The sequence below is a fragment of the Myotis lucifugus genome, unplaced genomic scaffold, assembly GCF_000147115.1.
Source record: "Myotis lucifugus unplaced genomic scaffold, Myoluc2.0 scaffold_115, whole genome shotgun sequence".
NCBI classification, from domain to species: Eukaryota; Metazoa; Chordata; class Mammalia; order Chiroptera; family Vespertilionidae; genus Myotis; species Myotis lucifugus.
Genome location: NW_005871163.1, coordinates 3,954,450 through 3,975,817, shown reverse-complemented (window position 1 = coordinate 3,975,817; position 21,368 = coordinate 3,954,450). Strand labels below are relative to the sequence as shown.

Genomic DNA, 21,368 nt, shown 5'->3' with positions numbered 1-21,368 from the left:
CACAGGACTCTACAGAGTTACTGGTGTGTCTTAAATTGGGGCTGAGAACTCTTGGAGGCCCGGGTCACTGACATGCGTCTGTCATTTGTTTTAATTGCTTTACTCTGGCAGATTATATATATGCATATATAGGTATAATTTGCAAAGTTAAAAAGAACATTTGTAAAGCCAACACCTAATTAAGAAATCAACACTATGAATACCTTAGATTCTCCCCCATTCCCTCTGAAGTAAAGAGTGTTTCCAACTTTTTGTTTTAACCAGTCCTTGCTGTTATTTTTATTACCTATATATGCATTCATAAACAATCCTATATAATAAAAGTGTAATATGCTAAGTGTTTGACGGTTCAGTTGACCACTCAACCAGTTGCTATGATGTGCACTGACCACCAGGGGGCAGATGCTTTGACTGGTAGGTTAGCTTGCTGCTGGGGTCCAGCCGATTGGGACTGGGCGAGAAGGCTGGACACTCCCTGGAGCCTTCCTGCAGTCCCTCCCCGGCTGGCTGGCCCCCATCGCTGGCCAGGCCAAGGGACCCCACCCATGCACGAATTCATGCACCAGGCCTCTAGTATGTATATATATATATAAGTTTTGGAAATTGAGCACCAAGTACAAACATAGCTTTGGGAAGCTCCCTGTTGAAACTGTTATGCAAAGGATCCCAAGAGAAGCACAGGCTCGCCAGCAGTTGTCAGCCTTGCTAGTCATACTTCTCCACCATAAATGCTGCAAGAAGCCCATGTCCTTACTGGTCCCTGCACTTGTGGATCACTTTGTTCATGGGGTTTCCATGCACAGTCCCATTTACAAAGGGGTTATAGAAAGTTCAGAGAATTATAAAAGGGGACTCCTTATAACATTTTAATTAAGCAGGGGTCCTTAACCAGAGGCACAGAGAGAAATTTCAGGTGGCTCACAAACCCTTTGAAGCTGAAGGCATTTCGTTCTTTGGGGTGAGAGGGTCCATCACATTTCCAGGGAAATTTGTGGACCCTCTTCCCCCATAAGGATAAGGAATAATGTGGCCATTGTGGTAGGTTGTGTGTGTTTGTTTTTAAGTGAATCTTGAGGCTGTTGGAGATTTCTTGAAACGTGTTTGGTCTGCTTGTGTGTGAGTCTGCATTGACTTTTTACCTCTGAGCGTGCCTCACTGTTGAAAGGGAAATGAGCCGGAAGTTACCAGGGTGGAATCCCTGATTATGCTGTGGGTGGCCTAGCAGGCTTTGCATTTTCTCTGAAACCTACGTCTCCTTCTCTTGCTTGACCCAGAGTAACTAGAATGCTCAAGTGGAGGAAAAAATTGGAATGGTTGTTGTAGTTTCAAAACAGATGACCTCACTGCCGAAATTCCACTTTATGAAATTCCACTTTATGCAAAAGAAACCCTTTTGCTTTAGAAATATAATGGATCTTTGCGGAAACAGATCCAAATGCCCATTTAGTGAGGGTGGGGACAGATTTGTCAATGCTGCAGCTAACTCCCTGGAAACAAAATACAACTATTGTTACACCAACCTCGGAGTTATTTCCTAAGAGATATGGCAATTTAAATTTATAACAAGGGACATTCACTTCTTCAAAGTGGGCGAGTCATTATGCTTTCTATAAGCTGACTTAATGTGAGGGACTTTCAGCTTTGCTCAGCCATGTAAGGGAATTGTGGGATTCCCTAGCTGAGAGATACCTGAGTTTTATCCTGTCCATCTTCCTGTTACAGGTGAGTTGACCAAGGGGCTAGATGCCATCTGCCCACAGTTGCTTCAACTTGTCAGGCTCAGCTGGACCTAGAACCCCAGCGGAAGAGGCAGCTATTTAATGATTATGGTTTAAATATATAATTAGATGAAGATTAATTTTAAGAAATCATAATCAGAAGACATTTCCTAGAGAATTCTCATTTGGATCATACATTTCATTTTAACAAAATGACCCTTGACCACTGTCTTAACCCACCCCTCTTTGAAATGTACTATTTCCTGGGGTGAGGGGGGAGACAGTCTGGTTTTCAGGGTCTGGAACCCTAATGTATGCAAAAGGAGCTTTTATTTCGGTCTGTGTTGTTCTTTATATCTCATAAATTAAGAATTTTTAGGTCTTTGGTTTTTTTCTCAAAAGTTTTTAGTTTCTTCTTGTAGTCAAATGCGAACAATTCTGGGGTTTTTGTTCTTTTGCTTTTTAAAAATTTTGTTTGTGAAGAAAACCAGGAGTTTCAGTTTGGCTGTTGAAAGTCTTTGGGGATTACGAAGAGGGAACTAGGGGAATGGCTAAGATTTGGAACTGCAGGCTGCCTTGTCTCTTCTTCTCAGTTAAGAGCCAGACAGAGTAAGAATAACATTTATTTAGAAACTGAGTTTTATTAAGGAAGGTAATTTACAGGTAAATTTAAGCTTTATGGACTTGGTTCTGGATTCCATTCCTGAACTTGCCATTACTCGCTGCTGATCTTGGACAAGGCCTGTTTTCTTTCTGAGTCTTGTTTCTTGACATCTGTAAAGAGAGGGGTTGGGCCTGATGATCTCCAAGGGCGCTTTGCGGCCCTATGTCTGGACTCCACGTTGTGGAATTGGCAGAGAGGCTGCTCTGGAGCCACTGGTAGCAGGATGGTACCTCTCCTGAGATTGGAGGCCGAGGGTTGCCAGCTGCGTCACTGCACGGTGCCCCAAGATCATTTACCCCCACCTTAACATTTCCCTTGTTCACCCTTTTTATTATCCGAACCTCCTCAGTGTCATTCCGTGTTGGGAGAATCTTGGTCACCTGCTAATGTGTCCCCCTGCACTGACACCTGTCATTTCTCTTCCTTGCCAGTGTGCTGCTGCAGGGTAACATCTGGATTGGGCTCCTGGACCCTTGGATGCTGGGCTACCCTACCCACAAGTTCCTGGATTGATTTGTTGAAAGCAGTAAGTTATCTCCATGTTTCTAGTTTGCAAGCAACTGTAGACCAGTGGAATCTGAGGCTGGAGGGGTTGTGGCCAGCAGCTGCAAAGTCCAACCAGGGCGGCTGATGGATGCCTCCCTCTACAGCCAGCCTCCCTCACACCGAGCTCCCAGAGCCTTGGCAAGGCAGCTGTGACTGCAGACACAGCCTTTCTGCCCCCAGCAGTCATGATCGTCACGGGGCCTTCTGAATCTGCCTCCTTGGAGCTTCTTTGTTCCACCGCCAGAGCCAAACATGATTCTCTCTCTTTACTGGCCTATAGGAAAAGTCTCTTTAGGGGTCAAGTGCAGGTGCTGTTCCCTCTGCCTGCTATCATCTTCTCCAGCATGTTCCTCCTCATTCATCAAGATATGTCCTAATGCAACCCCTGATGTCAACCCTTTTTAGAGAGGCCTTATCTAATGGCCTTGTTTAAAGACATCTTCCCCCCAATCCCATGTATTCTCTCCCTAGACCCTTGCTTGCATTTTTTTCTTTGCATTTACAACAGGATAGGTCTCTTCAGTCACTTGGTATACCAACCATCCGTCCATCCAACCATCCAACCATTCAACCAGCCAGCCAATGACTATTTGAGCATTATATGCCAGTGGCTATGATAGGCACAGTCTGTGTTGTCATGGAATTTCCATGAGGAAAGAAAAAGGTCGAGTAGAAACCTAAACAAATTATCGCAAGTCTGTCTGGGTAGACTGTTGTAAATGCTCTAAAGCAGTGTCATCTGGAGGTATTTTAAAATGCAGGTCCTGATTGGGTAGGTCTGGGCGGGGCCTGAGAGTCTGCATTTCTAACCAGCCCGGGTGATGCCCATGCTGCCAGTTTGTAGATCACACTTGGAGAAGGAAGGTCTAAGCCTCCTGATGCATGTGAGACGTGGCCTTGAGTGTGGCTCTTGGTGAACTGCCTGAGCTGTGTATCGGTAAAGCCGCCAAGAGACCCAGTGGGGTTGTGTCTGGCTTCAGCGGCATGAGGCTGAGTGGTCTGGAACATGAGCCTGGCTGGAAAGTATGGGAGCCTGTTACTCACACCTGTGTCTGTGGGCTTGTACCTCATGTTATTGTAGGTTGTGGTTTTGTCAATGAAATTCTACCTTAAATAATGTGCTTTTTAGATTTATGAGATGAAATCCTGTGGGGGTCTCTACAGTGTGGCTACTCCATACGTCAGTATTTCTGAAAAGACTGAAGGTGTTTTCTTTGTTCCTAAGAGTAGGCTGTGTCAGTCGGGCTAATGCGGCACTTCAGTGGGGTGTGGAGAAGAGAGACCATGCTGGCAGCTGCGAACTGACCACAGAAACCTCAGAGCAGGCAGAGTGAGGAGCCCAGGCACCCCTGCCAAAGAGGTGTGCTGAGTCCAGGCAGGGAACGGGCCTGGGTGGTTCTCCTGAGACACCTGTGTGTGGCTGCAGGCTCGGCCCCGTGGCATTGCTGCCGTCAGACCTTTCAAAAGTCGGTTTCAGTTTTCACAAGAAGCCAACTGGAGTCTCCCCTTGAGTAGTTAATAGTTTTAACAGCCATTTACGGAGTACTTAAAACATACGAGGCACTGGGCAAAGTGCCCGACACAGGGTCTTGTGCTTTAAACCTCCCCACAGCCCATTAGGCAGGTTGTCACTGTTTTACAGAGGACGAGACTGAGGTCGGGGTGAGGGAATTCACCCGGGGTCACACAGCAGGTACAGTCAGGGTCAGGGGTTCAGCCTGTCTGTCGGGCCCTGGGTGGCTGGTTATTTCTGTTATTTCCTTCTGTCTCCACCCTCCACCCCCGTCTATACCCTGGGGTATGAGCCTTCCCTGTTGTGTCAACTCTAAAGTATTGTTTCTGTGGCACTTTAGCCCCTTGAGTTAAGGGACGAGCTTGGTCAATGTGGGCAAAGATGAACAGGGAAGAGAAAAGTGTGTGTTCATTTTGGAGGCCAACTTCTTACCCCAGCTCTGCTGCCCCAGCCAGCCTCCCAGGGACAGTTCTGCACGGGGACTGTGATTACTGCCGGTGGGGCCCGCGAGCCAGCTTGGTCCTCATCGCTGGGAGGCAGAAGCCGAGGGGTCCGGTTCATTCAGTGTGTTCTGATAGCCATTTTCTTTCTTTCTTTTTTTTTATTTTATGCTGTGATTTATATTTATATTTATTTATTTATTTAAATTCTTTATAGTTTAAAGTGTTACATATAGTATTTACATATGTCTCCTTTCCCCCCCATTGACCTCTCCACAGCCACCCCCACCCCTAGAACATGCTCCCACCCCCCTAGTGTCTGTGTCCATTGGTTATGCTTATATGCATGCATGCAAGTCCTTTGGTTGATCTCTTCCCTCGCCCCTGAAAGCCATTTTCTGGCCACTCTGTGGGATTTCTTTATCAAAGACAATCTCCAAATAACCTTGCTGTGCTCAGGGTTATTTGGTCTATTCTGCATCAGATATGCTCTTCTCAGGGTTTTCAGTTAGGCGCCTCGATTTTGGCTTCATGTATATCCTGAGCCACTCTGCACCCAATGCAGAATTAAGTTGAACCCACGTAGCTAGGCTTCCGTGGCACGGTGTGCACTCTGATTCTTACGTTTTGGGCAACGACAGGAACCATGCTATTCCACTGAATGCAGACTCTGTGTTACTAAATCCATGCCTGCACCTCCACACTGGGATGGAATTAGATCTTAAAAGCAGCTCCTTTTTGCTTCTTCAGGCTTCAGGGGTTATGCTTGCTTTTTCACCCAGAGTCCAGGCTCCAAAGCTGGTGGGAATGGGAAACACCTCCCAGCTCCATGGTGTAACACTTGTGCCTCAGTTTCTCATACAGGCACAATGACTAGTAGCTTCTCTTTTCTGGGCCCATTTTCTCAACAGGGAAAGGAGGGAGAATACTAGTACTTGGCAGTGAGAGTTGTTTTAGATGCGATGCTTTTAGGGCACCGTGTACTCAGTTTGGCCACTGATTTCTTCGTTCCACCTGTGTCTGGCTGAATTCCCTCCATTTGAGTTCTTTTCCCGTGTCTGAAGCCAATTTCTCTGTCTGTAGAAATGAACTCATTGAGGGCAAGGTTTATGTTTCATCTATCCTGTATCCCAGGGCCCAGCCCTCAGCCTTGAGCTCAAATCTTTTTTTTTTTTTAAATATATTTTATTGATTTTTTACAGAGGGGAAGGGAGAGGGACAGAGAGTCAGAAACATCGATGAGAGAGAAACATCGACCAGCTGCCTTCTGCACACCTCCTACTGGGGATGTGCCTGCAACCAAGGTACACGCCCCTGACCGGAATCGAACCTGGGACCCCTCAGTCCGCAGGCCGATGCTCTATCCACTGAGCCAAACCGGTTTGGTGAGCTCAAATCTTTGTTAAATAAATGCAACAATGTAATTTCCCAACTATGTCATTTCCCTTCTTCCATTTGCTGACCTAAAGCTAGCTTAGCCTGGTCGGTGTGGCTAAATGGTTGACCATCAACCTATCAACCAGGAAGTCCCAATTTGATTCCCGGTAAGGACACTTATCCAGGTTGTGGGCTCAATCTCTAGTAAGGGGGTATGCAGGAGGCAGCTGGTCAATGATTCTCTCTCATCATTGATCTCTCTCTCCCTCCCTCCCTCCCTCTCTCTCTCTTCCTCTCTGAAATCAATAAAAAAATAAAGTAAATCCAGCCTGTTTGAAGAGCGGTGAATTATAGGCACTGCTGGTGGGTCCCTGCACAAACACAGAGTGATCACAGTGGTCAAGTGACAAGTCTTCACAAGTAAGCCCATGGCAGGTGCTTCCTAGCCGTTTGTGGACGTCAGAAACCCTCCTCTCTGAGGCCTTCAGTTATCTGCAGTCATGGGAGAAAAAGTACATTCCGTCCTAGAACAAGTTTTCTTTGGATTTCTTTAAAATGTCTTTTTACTTTACAAAGTTACAAAAGTAATTTATAACCTGTTGATTTTTTTTTTAAGAAGGAAATGAAGGGAACAGATTTATAAAAAGGGAAGAAAGCAGTTTCCCTCATAATATTCTTCATGCTGCAACTTCTGCCAAAGTTTCAGCCTCTTGGCCTATGTTACAGGCCAGGCTTGGGACTGGCTCCTCTCATTGTACCAGATTGTATCTTTTTAAAAACAATCACAATGTGACACATTTTAGGGTGCCAGGGGACAGAGACACAGTCCCCTTCCCCCTTCAAATGCAGGCCTAAACAGTATTCAGATACGGTCCTGCCAGCCTTGCTTGCTATTGCTGCCTCACCGCAGAACTCTGTCAATCTCTGTCATTCAAAATGTCTCAACCCCAGAACCAGCACTGCTCACCGGGCAGCGCTCAGTGCCAGTAAACTGGGATTCTGATCCATTTCATTCCTTGTCTGAAATTGTGCGTCCATGGTGACATCCAATCACAGCTCTTTTCTCACTTGAGACCTGCAGAGGCAGGTTTCTCTTTGTTAAAAAAAAAAAGCTCAAAAAACATGATTTCTAATTGAAAGAATTTCTAGTCAGCTGGGAATTAGCCAGTTTCTATTTTTCCTCCTCACAGACAGAGCTCTTACCTGGCTCAAGAACAATAAACTATATTAATCCCATTTGCTTTTGCAGAGAAGGAAAAATATTTCCAAGATGGTATCAGAACTCCAAAAATAAAGCCTTCCTGACCCTTTGTGTGTGAGAAAGCATGCTTATTTTTTTTATAAAATAAAATAATATAGTATAACAATGTTCTGTGAAACATATTTTAAAAACTAATATCATAGTCATTGATTCCATGCTAATATAAACCTATCCCATGTCGAAAGACTGCATATTATTTGTTTGCATTAATTGTTACATATGTTTTACATGAAAAGTTACATTACACACGTTTTCATTTTCTTGTTGCTAGCTGGGCTTCTTTTCCTCCCTCTCCTTGCCTTTTATTTTTGGTAATAATGCAGTGAGCATTTTTATAATACTTATTTGTAGACCATGTGGGAATTTCTGTAGAATTTCAAGGTCCAAAGATATTACCTTTAAAAATCTACCTTTTAGGAGAGGACATAAATTATATTCCCAACAACTGTGTGGGGACCCTCACTAGCACAGACTGTTGTTAATCTATACAATTTTTGTTTCTTTGAAAACTAAATGAATATATACAGGCTTCTAAAAATATGACCGTGCCAGGTCTGGAGTTCAGAGGGCTTCAAACAAAGTCTCTGACCAGCAGGGGTTGCCAGGACAACCTCTCTGGTCCTTTGGTTCAGCCTCCAAGACCTCATCACAAAGCTTTCCCGGACTTGGCCGGTTCTCTCCGAGGGCTCCTTGTCCCTGCTTCCCTCCTGGTCTTGTCTGTGCCCAGTGGTGCTGAGTTGTTGATAGATGCTCAGAGGCGGCCGCTTCTGTTCAAGCGCATGTGAGAGAGGAGATGTGGGTCAGGCCGGAGGCTGCTCCTTGCTGCCCATGGCAACCCTAGCCTCTCCTGCCAGTTCCCCTCCCTCCATTCTTGCTCAGAGGGAAGATCTCCGGCACACTCGCTGTGGCCACGCTGGGCAGTCTGTGGCCGGGGTCTCCCAGGCGCCCTGAATGACTCTGTGACATTTGTCAGAGCGCATTTCTCCGAGTCAGAGTCATGGTCCCTCTCTGTCATTTGGCAGGCATCTGTGGCAGTTCTCGCATTTAACGAGAGAGGATGATGACAGGATGATAACAGGCTGATAAAATTCCCTGTGGGGTGAGCTTTGCTGACCTGCCCACCTTGGAACAGGCTTCCTCTGTGTAGCGGCCGGTGCCCTGTCTGACAGATTTCTGCATCCGAGTGCGTAGAACAGACCTCTATTTTGGGCCAGAACCATTTCTAGTGCCAGTCCTCAGTTGATCTATGCTCTTTCCTTTAAAAGTCATGTTTTCTATCTCTGGATAGAGCTCCTGGGCAGCCTACCTGGTGGGCTTCAGTGTTGAGTAGATGCAACAAAATTTATCAAAAGCAATCGCAGCTCTTTCCTCCTGGGTCAGCCTGGGGCTGCCTTGCCCTCCTTACCCTGGAACTGCTGAGAGTGCGGGTAGGGGTACACCCTGAGTGAAAACCCCACTCATTTCCAGCAAATGCTGATAATGAAAAAGTGGAAGCTCCAAAGAGGCCCTCCTCTAAAACAAACCATCTTGACAACAGCCACAGGGCTTGGCATGGGCCTTCTGAGGGAGACCACATAGTAGTTAGGACAGTAGCTGTCTCCCCCAGATGTTTTGTTCAATGGAAATATTTGAACGATGAAAAAAAATATTCTCAAACGCCCTTCTGAGAGCAGAGGCAATCAGTTAAGTGGCTGCTGCTATGTAGCTGGAGCGCATCCCTGCACCCATGGACTGCATTTGGCAGCGTGTCTTTCAGCCAGCTGCACGGCTCCCAGGAGACGAAAGGGCAATTGCATGAAGATGTTAGGGAAAGTAATGAGGTGGGAGGAGGGAGGGCGAGACCCTTGTGCGGCAGCTGAATTTCCAGGGCAGGGTTTGGGCTATGCTGCCTTGAGTTCACAATCCAGCTGCTGCTGCTGCTGCTGCTTGGACCTGCTGTGGGGCAGATGACTCAGAAATCTGGAAGGTGGCCCTGGTGATTTCACTACTAGATCAGAGGCAGCACAAAAGCCCTCTGGGGTGGGCGTGGTTGGCGGGGAGAGTTTACTGATGAAGCGCATACGGATTTGGATGCTAGTGCTCTGGGACACTGGGATCTGCTAATTACTTCGTAACTTGGGACAGAGTTTATTTTTATTACTAAGAAAAGATTAGCGTTCTGATCCAAGTAAGTTCAGTCTGACACAGCGGGCATTTGTTTTGTGATTTACCTTTAGGGATCCCTTGGTCAACAGACAAGGTTTTTCCAAGGGTGTCCCGAGGGATTCTGGGAGGTCAAGGCGGAGACTCTAGGCTCCACTAACCCCACTTCTCAAAGAGGATGAAAACCCCACTCATTTTCAAGTGAGGGAATTAAGGTCTGTATTCGTTTCTATTGGTATTGTCACAAATGGCCACAAACATAGTGACTTAAAATACTACCAATCTATCCTATCTAATAAAAGAGAAACATGGTAATTAGCCGTACCTCCGCTACCCTTCCCATTGGCTAATCAGGGTGATATGCAAATTAACTGCCAGCCAAGATGGCGGCCGGCAGCCAGGCAGCTTGAAGCGAACAGGAGGCTTGCTTGCTTCAGTGACGGAGGAAGCCAACGTTCCCCACCTGCTGCTGCCGGCCTCTGAGCTTGCAGTTTAAGAAACAATGTTACAAATATAGAAGCTAAACAAAACCCCAGAAACCTGCTTTCAGCCAGCCGGGCTTCAGCCAGCAGGACCGCAACATTGTTTCAATTATAGAACAAACGCAGATCCCTGCTTTCAGCCAGCTGGGATCTCAGAGCTGGAGTGAGCAGGACCGCAACAGTGTTACAATTATAGAACCCAAATAAACCAGATACCTGCTTTCAGCAGCCCAGGCCTCAGAGCTGGAGCCAAGCCTCAGAGCTAAAGCTGGCCCAGAATTAAAAAAAAAGAAAAAAAGGACAGGTTGGGAGCTTCAGTCACCCGCCAGCCTGAAAACAGCCCTCAGCCCCTCACCCAGACTGGCCAGGCACCCCAGTGGGGACCCCCACCCTGAAGGGGGTGTGACCAGCTGCAAACAGCCATCATCCTCTCATCCAGACTGGCCAGGCACCCCAGTGGGGACCCCCACCCTGATCCAGGACACCCTTCAGTGCAAACCAGCCGGCCCCCACCCATGCACCAGGCCTCTATCCTATATAGTAAAAGGGTAATATGCCTCCCAGCACCGGGATCAGCGGAGCCGCGAGGCCTCCCGGCACCGGGATCAGCGTGACGGGGCAGTGACCAAACCCCCTGATTGCCCTGCGGCTCTGTGTGTGACAGGGGCGGGGCCACAACCTCCCTATTCGCCCTGCTCTATTCATGACAGGGGAAGGCGCCCCAACCCCCTGATCAGCCCTGCTATGTGCCTGATAGGGGGGAGCTCCGCAACTCCCTGATCGCCCTGCGGCTCTGTGTGTGACAGGCTGCGGCGCCCCAACCCCCTGATCGGCCCTGCTCTGTGTGTGACAGGGTGCAGCGCCCCAACCCCCCCCCCCCCACGGGGCCTGCTCTGTGTGTGATGGGGTAGAGCCATAACCTCCCCACGGGCCCTGCTCTGTGTGTGACAGGGTAGAGCCCATAACCTCCCCATTGGCCTTGCCCTGAGTGTGACAGTGGCAGCGCCCCGAACCCCCCTGATCCGCCCTGCTCTGTGTGTGACAGGGGGCAGTGCCCCGACTCCCCTATCAGCCCCTACTCTGTGAGTGACAGGGGGGAGCTCCTCAACCCCCTGATGGGCCCTGCTATGTGCGTGACAGGGGGTGGTGCCGCAACCTCCCCATCAACCCTGCCTTGAGTGTGACAGGGGGCGGTGCCCCAACCCCCCAATCGGCCCTACCCTGAGCGTGACTAGGGGTGGCATCGCAACCTCCTGATCCGCCCTGCTCTGTGCATGACAGGGGGTGGCGCCCCAACTCCCCAATCAGCCCTGCTCTGAGCCCGACCAGGGGCTGCACCTAGGGATTGGGCCTGCCTTCTGCCACCCGGGAGCAGGCCTAAGCCAGCAGGTCGTTATCTCCCAAGGGGTCCCAGACTGCGAGAGGACACAGGCCGGGCTGAGGGACCCCCCCTCCCTCCCGAGTGCACAAATTTTTGTGCACTGGGCCTCTAGTTGTCTTATAATTTTGTAGATTAGAAACCTGATAGGAGTCTCACTGGGTTAGAATCAAGGTGTGGGCAGGGCTGGGTTCCTTCTGGGGGCTCTGGACTATTTCTGTACAGGCCACCACTCCCCTGCTCATCAAAACTAGATCAGCTCCGTTGCCTAAACTTCCAATGGAGTCTCGGCTGAGCTCGGGGCAGGTGTCCTGTTGGCTTGGAGGTGAAAGAAGCACAGTCCGCTGGGTCTGTGAGTGGGTAGACCCTGACCAATGAGTTCTAGATGGGGAGCGGGGCCCCGCCTTATTCCACAGATGTTACCATGGAAAATGCTTTGCAAATTGAATCTGAATTTGTGTTGTTTTAAAATATTTTGAAATAATTTCCATCCTACAGAAAAGTTGCAAGAATATGAAAAACTCCTCTATAGCCTGACCTAAATTCATCGATTGTTTATTTTGCCACCTTTGCTTTATCATTCTCCATATTATAGATGCTCTTTCCTGAACCATGTGAAAGTTACCCACACCATGCCCCTTTCCCTCCAACTACTTCAGCATGTCTTTCCTAGGAATGAGAGCCGTCCTTTCATCACTACCAGTCATTTAGCAAAAACGGGACATATAGCATTGCTGTACTGTTATTGAATATGCACTTCATATCCAGATTTTGCCACTTAGCACAATGCTGTCCTTTCGAGCAGCTCTTCCCCCTGACCTAGGGTTCAGTCTCAGGTTTGCAAACTGGATCCAGGTGTCATGTCTCCTGAGTCTCTTTTACTTGGGAACAGTTCCTCGGCTTTTCTTCGTCTTTCATGACATTGACATTTTTGAAGAGTATAAGCCAGTCATTTCATAGCAATTTGGGTTTGTATGGTAATGCCTCACGATTAGATGTACTTTTTGTCTGGGATGTTATGTAAATGATGATTTGCATCTTTCTCTGCACATCACATCAGGAGACACGTGGAATCATTTTGTGCCAATATTGGTGATGCCAGCTTCGATCCTTTGGTTGGTGTGGTGTTGAACTTGTATAATTTAACCTCTCTGTTCTAGAGGAGTTGAGTGTTTAGTGTTGGGCTTTTAAAGAAGATGACTTTCTCCTCCCTTACAGTTAATGTCTAGTTTGCAAGTGCCTTCTGTATACTCAGGGATTTTGCTGAAGTGGGTACCCTTGTCCTGGGCAAGGTGTGCTCTTGGATACAGGCAGCAGGGCTACCATCCTGAGAGCCCACAGAGAGCTCATGGTGAGGAAGGAATCACCTGAGGTTGGAACAGAACATCACCTCTGCTCTTGCAGCCGGAGTAGCAAGCTCCATCCTGGAGACAGAAGCAAAACTGTCGTGTGAACAGTGGGTGTCCTCTGACTGCCTCGGACTGTCCTGGGGGCCCCTGAATTACGTAGGGGCGGAAGAGATAGACTAGGACCTGGAGACATCTCTTCCTTGCACACATCTGACAGTTGCTGAAGACGGTGGTCCAGCTGCTGCCACTGCGTTTCTCTTTTGAGGATCTCCTCCTCTGACACTGACTTGTTGGGCCCATTTGGCCAGCTCTGGTAATGTTTGTGTACCATGCTAGTAAGACCCAGGACGCTGCGCCTGCACCAGATCTGGGACTTCTTGTAGATGTCTCTCTCAGAATTTAGGAGGCTGTCGTGGGCGAAGGACGTGCTGCTTGGAGCTCTAGAGATTTTCAGTTTAGTTGTGGTCAGTATTATCCTGGATTAAGGCTTCTCAGACCTCTTCCAGTTCAGGAACTGTTTTGCTGGACATTTGACCTTACCCCTAGAGCTGCTGTTCCCACTTGTCATTACAGAAGCCAACAAAATGACCACGTGCAATCCACTTTAGGGTGAATGGGGGAAATGACACTCTCTGAAGATGAATAATACACATGATCACAAAAATGAAACAGTACTCATTATGAACAACAGTATATCTTGACAGACCTACCTGGTATGCTTTAAAAAGGTGGGAAACATATAAAGGAGTCTGACATAGCCCCTGACCTCAAGGATATGGCCTTTCTTTTAAAGGGACCGTTACTATTAAATTGACTTATGGGTTTATTTGTTTCTCAAATTTTTTTTTTTGCTTTGTTCTGGGAAGTTGAAATGCCTGTGGGGGTTACTTGTGGGGGTTACCCCTGCGTGACTGGGGGCATGTTTGTCTGTATCCTCAGAAGGATCGGCAGTGACAGCCGGCCTTGAGCACAGCCCAACGACAGCCGGTTGGGAAAATAAATATGCTTGGGCAAATGTTCCCAGAGCTTGTGCTTGTGCCTGAATTGGAGTAAAAGTTACAGGCAGCCTTAGGAACAGAAGATTTGGAGACACTCCATCTCCCCTAAAAGGATGTTAATAATTTAATTCCTTATCCTGCGCTGTGGTGTTAGCAGAAGCTTTTCAGGGTTGTGTACAGTCTTTGATTCTTAAAGGCACTGATATATGTCAGTAGCTCTTCTCCTATGGAATTTTGGCTCAAGGAAGGGGCTTTGGCTCATGCATCACCTTTTTTGCATTGAGTCCTTTCTGCCTTGTACAGAAATGCTAGGTAAATGTGGCCTGGTGGGGTCATGGTGGAGAGCAGATGTTGGGGAGGGAGTGGGGAACGAGGCTGAGGTTGATAGAATAGGGCTAAGATGTCCTGGAAATGCAGAGAATAAAGGTTAGAGAAGAGCTAGAATAAACTAAAAGTAAAATGACAAAAATACAGTGGCGCCTCGTTTACTTCAGTGTCTTCTGGGCAGGAGGGATTCAGAATGAGTGAGTTTCCTAAGTTATTGTAGTTTTCCCCAATTACAGGCGAAACTATTTTCAGTTTTTCTTGAAAAGGTCTGAAGTACGTTATGTACTTTCCCACTTTAAGAAGTAGCAGGTGAGTATCATAATTTTACCTCTTCCTTGTGACTCAGAATTCTGGGGTGAAACAGTCACTGCCCTCCGGACTGTGAGGGGGCCTGGGCTGGGCCTCTGTCTGGCACGTTCTCCCTCCCCTGAGCCCCTCTCCTGTGCCCCGGGATCTCCTGTACCTGTGCTGTGCAGATGGTACCATGGCCTCAGCAGGACGAAGCTCGCCGGAGTATACCCACGAACCAGTCGATAGATGCTGCTCTCACAGGGATTGCTCCCTCGATGACTTCAGGCATCAGGGCTGAGTCATGGCTACTTAGTTTCTACATGGCAGCCTCTTCTGGTGGCTGCTCTGAGCCCAGGTCTTAATGTATAGAGGTCGGACTGGATGATGGTACAGAGAGGCCAGTGCCATTGAAAGTGATTTTTATTACTTTTTTTGAGACTAGGAGCCACACATAGGAAGCATTAGGTCATCAGGAGGCAGGAGAAAGCCTTGGCCAGAGCCTTTACTGGGTCTCCAGGGAGGGAAGGCAGGGCAGAGGAGACACGGTTCCAGCGGGCTCTGGACTGGAGCTGTGGTCTCCAGGTGCCTGGCCCTGGGTGGTTTAGGGCAGGGATAGCGGGGCTTGGTGTGTGAGAGTTAGGTAAGGAGGTACTTGGGGGTGGTAGACTCCAGATTGGTTGGCTTGTATATGAGAGGCGTGCTCCTGGCCCAGCCCTTGGTGCTCTCTAAGAACTGGCTCGTCCTGGGAGGGGCAGTCTCTCCCTGGGGCAGGGTCTGAAAGGCCCCCAAATACCGGAGTGTCAAGATGGGGTTTTTATTATTTTTATCTAAAGACGTCTCTTTTGGTAATGACAAACGTGTTTTTTAAGGAAAAAAAAAAGCCCGATTTTCCTTAATACACCTTTAAAGGTTTTTAAATTGTTTCATATCTGGTCAAGTTGAGATTTTTAAGAACCTCATTTTTAATTTGTAATAAAGGTTTACCACTTGATTTTTTTTCAAAAAAGTCAACAAACTGCAAGCACCTGTTAATAAAGGTTTTAAATATTTTTTTTAAAAAAAGGATGAAGAGAAAAGAAAAGAAAGTTAATGTAATTGGCTCCGTGATGAATGGATGCTACATAGACAATTCCAGGATCTAAGACGACAACAGTGAGAGCTGTGGCCTTGGGACTGTCTGAGTGCTTTGGGGTCATTCCCACCCTCAGCTCGAAGTCTGTGGTGCCTGGAGGCTCTATGACAGTGGGAGCCTGACCCCAGGGTCTGTGGGGTCTTGCATCACAGCTGCTTCTGTGGAAGAGGTGTCTCCGCCGTCATGGGAGGGAGCCTCCTGTTCTTGTCCTTGTTTGCGAGTGTGCTTTAAGATAGAGAAGGCTTCGACTCACAAAGGGAAAGGTAGCAAATACCCCGCCTCTCAGAGTCGCAGAAGCGGAGGCAGTGCTGGTGCTGAATGGGTTTCCCCTCCCCGTTTCTGGTGTGTTATGTATATAGTTCAATTTACTAAATGCCTAATACACAGTCATTTTACAAGCAAGCTAGGTTATTCAGGTGCAACTTAAAACTTTCATTTATTACATAAGTAATACATGCTATTACAGATACTATAGAAAATTCCAGTCCATAAAAATTGCTCTTATAATCCTGCCATCTGGCAATATTCTCTTTTTAAAACAAATGAACTTTTCTATATGTAAGCTCCCTTTATATTTTTTAAAACACTTTTTCCCATGGCTTCAAAATTTTCCCAAATTACAAAATTCATGAATGAAAATGTGCAAACAAAGCTTTATTTTACATTAATGTATTCCAAATAGCTGCCTTCTGTTATGGTGGAATTCTTGGAATCCCAGAGAACTTTGTAAAGTCCTAGGTCTGTCATGACCTTTGGGAGATGATTCAGGGTGGTGCTTTGGGAGGTGTGTGATAGCCCAGGCCCAGGCCCCGCCACCTTCCCTCTGTGTTGCACTGGAGACTCGGAGCGTTGGCGTGGCCTTCCTGGTAGGGGTTGAGGATTGGAAGGACTGGGAATCTGGAAACAACGACTTGAATTTGATTCGTGTGCCCTGCTGCCTGCTTTTTCGAGATGCCAAGTGGGATGTTTGTAGTTCGTAGCCGGAGAGCCAATAATGGGCATAAATCATGATCTGGGAAGTCTGGTCCCTGAGCAGCTGTTGGCCAGCTGCTGAGCTGGTAACTCAGTGAACAGATTCTCAGATGAAAGTGAACTTTCTGAGAGTCGTACATTGTCTCAGAAACAGCAGAGCCATACTTTCAGACAGTTGTCACATGGACCTGGGTTCAGATCCTGCGTGGACTATCTCATGACTTTGTGCGTACAGACCAGTTGTAAGGCTTCTGAGCGTTAGTTTCCTCACCTATAAAATGCTGGTAATGTGCCCACCTGGTAGGATTGCGAGGAGGGCATTAAATAGATATGCAGACAAAGCACCCAGCACCATGCCCAGCTCATAATAATCATTCAACTAACTTATTGTCTCCTCACTCTTACTATTTTTGAGTATGGGAGGGTTTGAGCAAGTTACTATCAGGAGTGAATCTGTTCTAAGCTTGCCTTATGAAAATGTCCCCCAAATCCATACTGTCTCACATAGTATGCTGGTGCAACACAGGGCAGGCTACATCTAATGTAAGTAAATAACACTGAGCCTCTTGTCTAAGAGAAGGGAGGGTACTGGGGAAGAGGTTGTATTTAGATCTGTCTAAATTGGGGATGCAGCTCTCCTCTGCCCAGGTGATGCTAGGGTTCCTTTATTCCTAAGGGGACACATGACAAGAGGCCAAAAGACAGGAAACCAGCCAGTAGGTTTCCATGCACTGTTATCTTCAATGCATTTAGCGTCTTCAGTTATCCACAGGGTCCTAGACCCCTGAGCCGATGTGTTCCCTCGGAGTTGGGATGGGCACAGTGAAGTCCCACCCTGGTCCTGCAGCCTTCCGCTCGGGGCTGGGGTCATGGGTTCTTGGTGAAATGTAATTACAACCTCCACTTATGGCTGGACCTCAGCTGGCAGGGTCCTGGGGGGTTTAAACAGAAGCCCGTGCCTCTCCAGAGTAGATTAGGGAGATGTGTATTCCAGCAGGGGCTTTGTGCACGTTAATTCTGAGAGCTGATATCTGACTGAGAAGGGCCGTGTGAGTTTAGTTAGAGAAACTGCTCTGTTAGCCGCTATTCCCTTCGGAAGGAACGATCATTATCTGGCAGAGGTTCAGGCCCCACGGGGTACTTTCTGGATGGTTCTCCTCCTTAAAAGGCATGTTTCCACAGATGTGATAAAATTATCAGTAACTCCTGACTGCTCCCAACTCATCCTCTCCCAGCTGAAAAATAAAATCTCGATCCACATTCTTGCATATCCCAAGCTTTTGTCCCCTCCTTCCCAGCCTTAGCAGACAAGGACAAATGCATTCTTTAAAAAAGGAAGATGACAAAGGACACTCTGTTGAAAAGACATTGCCCTGCACCTGTCCCCTCGCCCAGCCCCCCACCCCACGCTTGTTCAATACTAGTCAGTGCTGAGTAGAGTCTAAGCAGATTCACTCAAAGACAGTGGAACCGGTGATGTCAGCCCTTCCAGCCAGTCAGCTCCTCCTCCAAGCCTGACTCAGATGCATGCTCCCCTTCCCCAGTCACCCTCCCAGCTCAGCCCTCCTCGCTCTGTGCTCCCTGAAGGCTGTGCCTGGGTATTACCGAGGGGAGACTGTTACAGGCAAGTGCACTGGTGTGGCCTTGGAAGGCCTGGCACAGACTTCGCCGCCTCCTAGCTGTGCGGATCTGGGCTTGGGAGTCTGAATGTCTTCACTGCACTGGCTGTGACACTGTGCGGTGTCTTCTCAGTCTCCCAGATAGAACACTGAACTTCTGGAGGACAGGATGTTGTTCATCTGTCATTTCCAGTCATTCCTTTCTTTTATACAATTACTCTCGTAGGACCCAAGAATAGAGAGATGAGCATGATTCATTGTGGCACGTGGTAGGAATGACAAGCTTCTCTCTCTCTCTCTCTCTCTCTCTGTCTGTCTCTCTCTCTCTCTCTCTCTCTCTCTCTCTCTCTCTCTCTCTCTGTCTCTCTCTCTGTCTCTCTCTCCACATATAGGTGAGAAAGCGTTGTGTCTTTCTTCCCAGAGCATTCACTGGAGAGGAGCAGCACATGGGCCCTGACTGCGACACTTGGGAAGCCAGTGTTAGGAAAGCCTCTCCTGGGAAGGGCATTTCCAAGTTTAGGGAAAGGCAAGAACTCGCATGAGAATTGCTGCCCTCTGCCAGCTAAGACCAGGGGAATGAGCCAGGGAGAGAAGGGGTTAGGGCAGACAACTTGCAATGAGATGGGTAGAAATTGGGAGCAAAAGGCTGAATACGTGGGACAGCATTTGAAGTGCCTTGTTAAATGATAGCGGATATAGTGAAATTTGAAATGCTGGTATTTCCAATGGGCCCAGTTCTATCACCTCTCCTGCCTGGAGAGAGTCACTTGTCTTTTCCCGAAGGACCACATTCCACTCGATCCCTTTTATTAACAAAATTGTTACTTTGCAGTGAGGTGGGCGTGGCCGGAGAGCCCTTTCAAGATTGGAGCCTGGAGGCATCAGGCTGGTTAATTGCATGCTTGCCTTTTGGCTTCTTTCCAGTCTTTCATCATGGATGACCCCTTATCTATAATTTTTAGACCGCCCCCCTCCGCCCCCCGCCGGAAAAAAAAAATCTGCTTTGCCTCTTTGTGTGTTTTATGAGCTAAGTAGACTATGATCATGATATAAGCATTGGCTTTGGAAAACAATTATCGTGCATGAGAAGGGTCAGGATGGATTCTACGAAAGCTGTTAGCCTGCAGGCTTTGACTGGGCATTGTCTTCTTGACTCTTTATCTCCATGGATGTCTTCCACAGCTGCTGGCTTTATCTGTCTACACAGAGAATGGTGATATATACACTGAGTGGCCAGATTATTATGACCACCTGACGTTTGTAGGCAAATTGCTATAATTTCGCGCTGAAGTTGCTAGAGGGCCAGATCATTATAAATAGGGAAGCAGGTTGTTTACCACGACAGTAGAAGTGATTTTTTTCTGAAGATATGGGTAAACAACGCGATTTAACAGCCTTTGAACGTGGGATATATTTGAACGTGAGTGGCCAGATTATTATGAGAAGGGTCAGGATGGATTCTATGAAAGCTGTTAGCCTGCAGGCTTTGACTGGGCATTGTCTTCTTGACTCTTTATCTCCATGGATGTCTTCCACAGTTGCTAGCTTTATCTGTCTATACAGAGAATGGAGATATATACACTGAGTGGCCAGATTATTATGACCACCCCATCAGTACTTCGTTGGGCCACCTTTTGCATTCAATACTGCGGCAATTCTTCTTGGCATTGACTCCATGAGATGTTGAAAGGTGATGCGAGGAATCTGACACCATGACTGATGAATAGCACTGTCCAGTTCTGTGAGATTTGATGGCTGTGGAACCAGATGCCTGATGGCTCTTTTAACTTCGTCCCTCAAATGCTCAATTGGATTGAGATCTGGTGATTGTGGGGGCCACCTAAGCAAGATAAAGTCTCCCTCATGTTCTTGAAACCACTCCTGCACAATACGAGCACCGTGGCATGGCACATTGTCTTGTTGGAAGAAGCCATCTCCATTGGGATACACCATCAACATGATAGGATGAACCTGATCAGCAACGATACTTCGGTATGTTGTGCTATTCAGAAGTTGTTCCATATAATTAAAGGGCCCAAATCATGCCAGGAAAACGCCCCAAACCATAACACTGCCCCCACCAGCTTGAAGGGTTATACTTATGCATGTGGGGTGCATGCTTTCATGCTGTTTCCGCCAAATTCTCACTCTGCCATCTGCATGATGCAACTGGAAACGTGATTCATCGGACCACATGACTTTTTTCCAATGCTCGACTGTCCAATCCTTGTGTTCCTGTGCGAATTTGAGACGTTTTATCTTGGTAATTGCAGATAGCAAAGGTGTTCGAACAGGCCTTCGACTTCCATATCCCATACGATGCAGTCAGTGTACAGCTAATTTGACTTCCATATCCCATACGATGCAGTCAGTGTACAGCTAATTTGCCTACAAACATCAGGTGGTCATAGTAATCTGGCCACTCTGTGTGTGTGTGTGTGTGTGTATACATATATATACATATATATACACATACATATATACATATATATATCTCCCACATTCAAAGGCTGTTAAATCGCGTTGTTTACCCATATCTTCAGAAAAAAATCACTTCTACTGTCGTGGTAAACAACCTGCTTTCCTATTTATAATAGTCTGGCCCTCTAGCAACTTCAGTACGAAATTATAGCTAATTTGCCTACAAACGTCAGGTGGTCATAATAATCTGGCCACTCAGTGTATATCCTGGGGTGAGGTGTGCTGGAGGCCTGCATCTCAGAATGCCTGCTCGACTGTGGTTCATAAGCCTGGCTGCACCCCAGAACCACCTGTATAGCTTAAAAAGAAATTATAGGGGACCCCACTCCTAAGACCTGGCTTACTAGGTTTGAGACAAGGAGAGGAGTTTTTATTGTTAAAGAGCCCCATGTGTGACTAGGATGGTCAGTCGGGACTGAGCACCATCCGCCCTCCTCACTTTCATGGCTCAGAGAAGGCCACAGGCCCAGCAACATGGGCATCCGCTGGCAGCATGTTCAAAGTGCAGCCTCTAAGTCTCCGCCCGCAGGTCCCTGCACCGGAACCTGCTGTTATCAAAGTTTGAGAAGCCCCACTCCCATAGAATACACAGTATGATTAGTGCTCGGTTGTTCCTGGAAATGGAGTATTGATTCTACACATGCACATAGTTAGCTGACCAATGCCTTCGCTCTTATG

The 21,368-nt window shown here is 47.4% G+C and overlaps 1 protein-coding gene across 1 annotated transcript in view; it reads left to right on the top strand.

The window, feature by feature from the left end:
* The first annotated feature begins 2,818 nt into the window (after positions 1 to 2,818).
* Positions 2,819 to 21,368, top strand: part of TLN2 (talin 2) — a 336,513-nt gene continuing 317,963 nt past the window's right edge. Inside the window, exon 1 of the mRNA XM_023757837.1 lies at positions 2,819 to 2,908. The gene's annotated coding sequence lies outside the window, so the exon portion shown is untranslated. The remainder of the gene's footprint in view (positions 2,909 to 21,368) is intronic.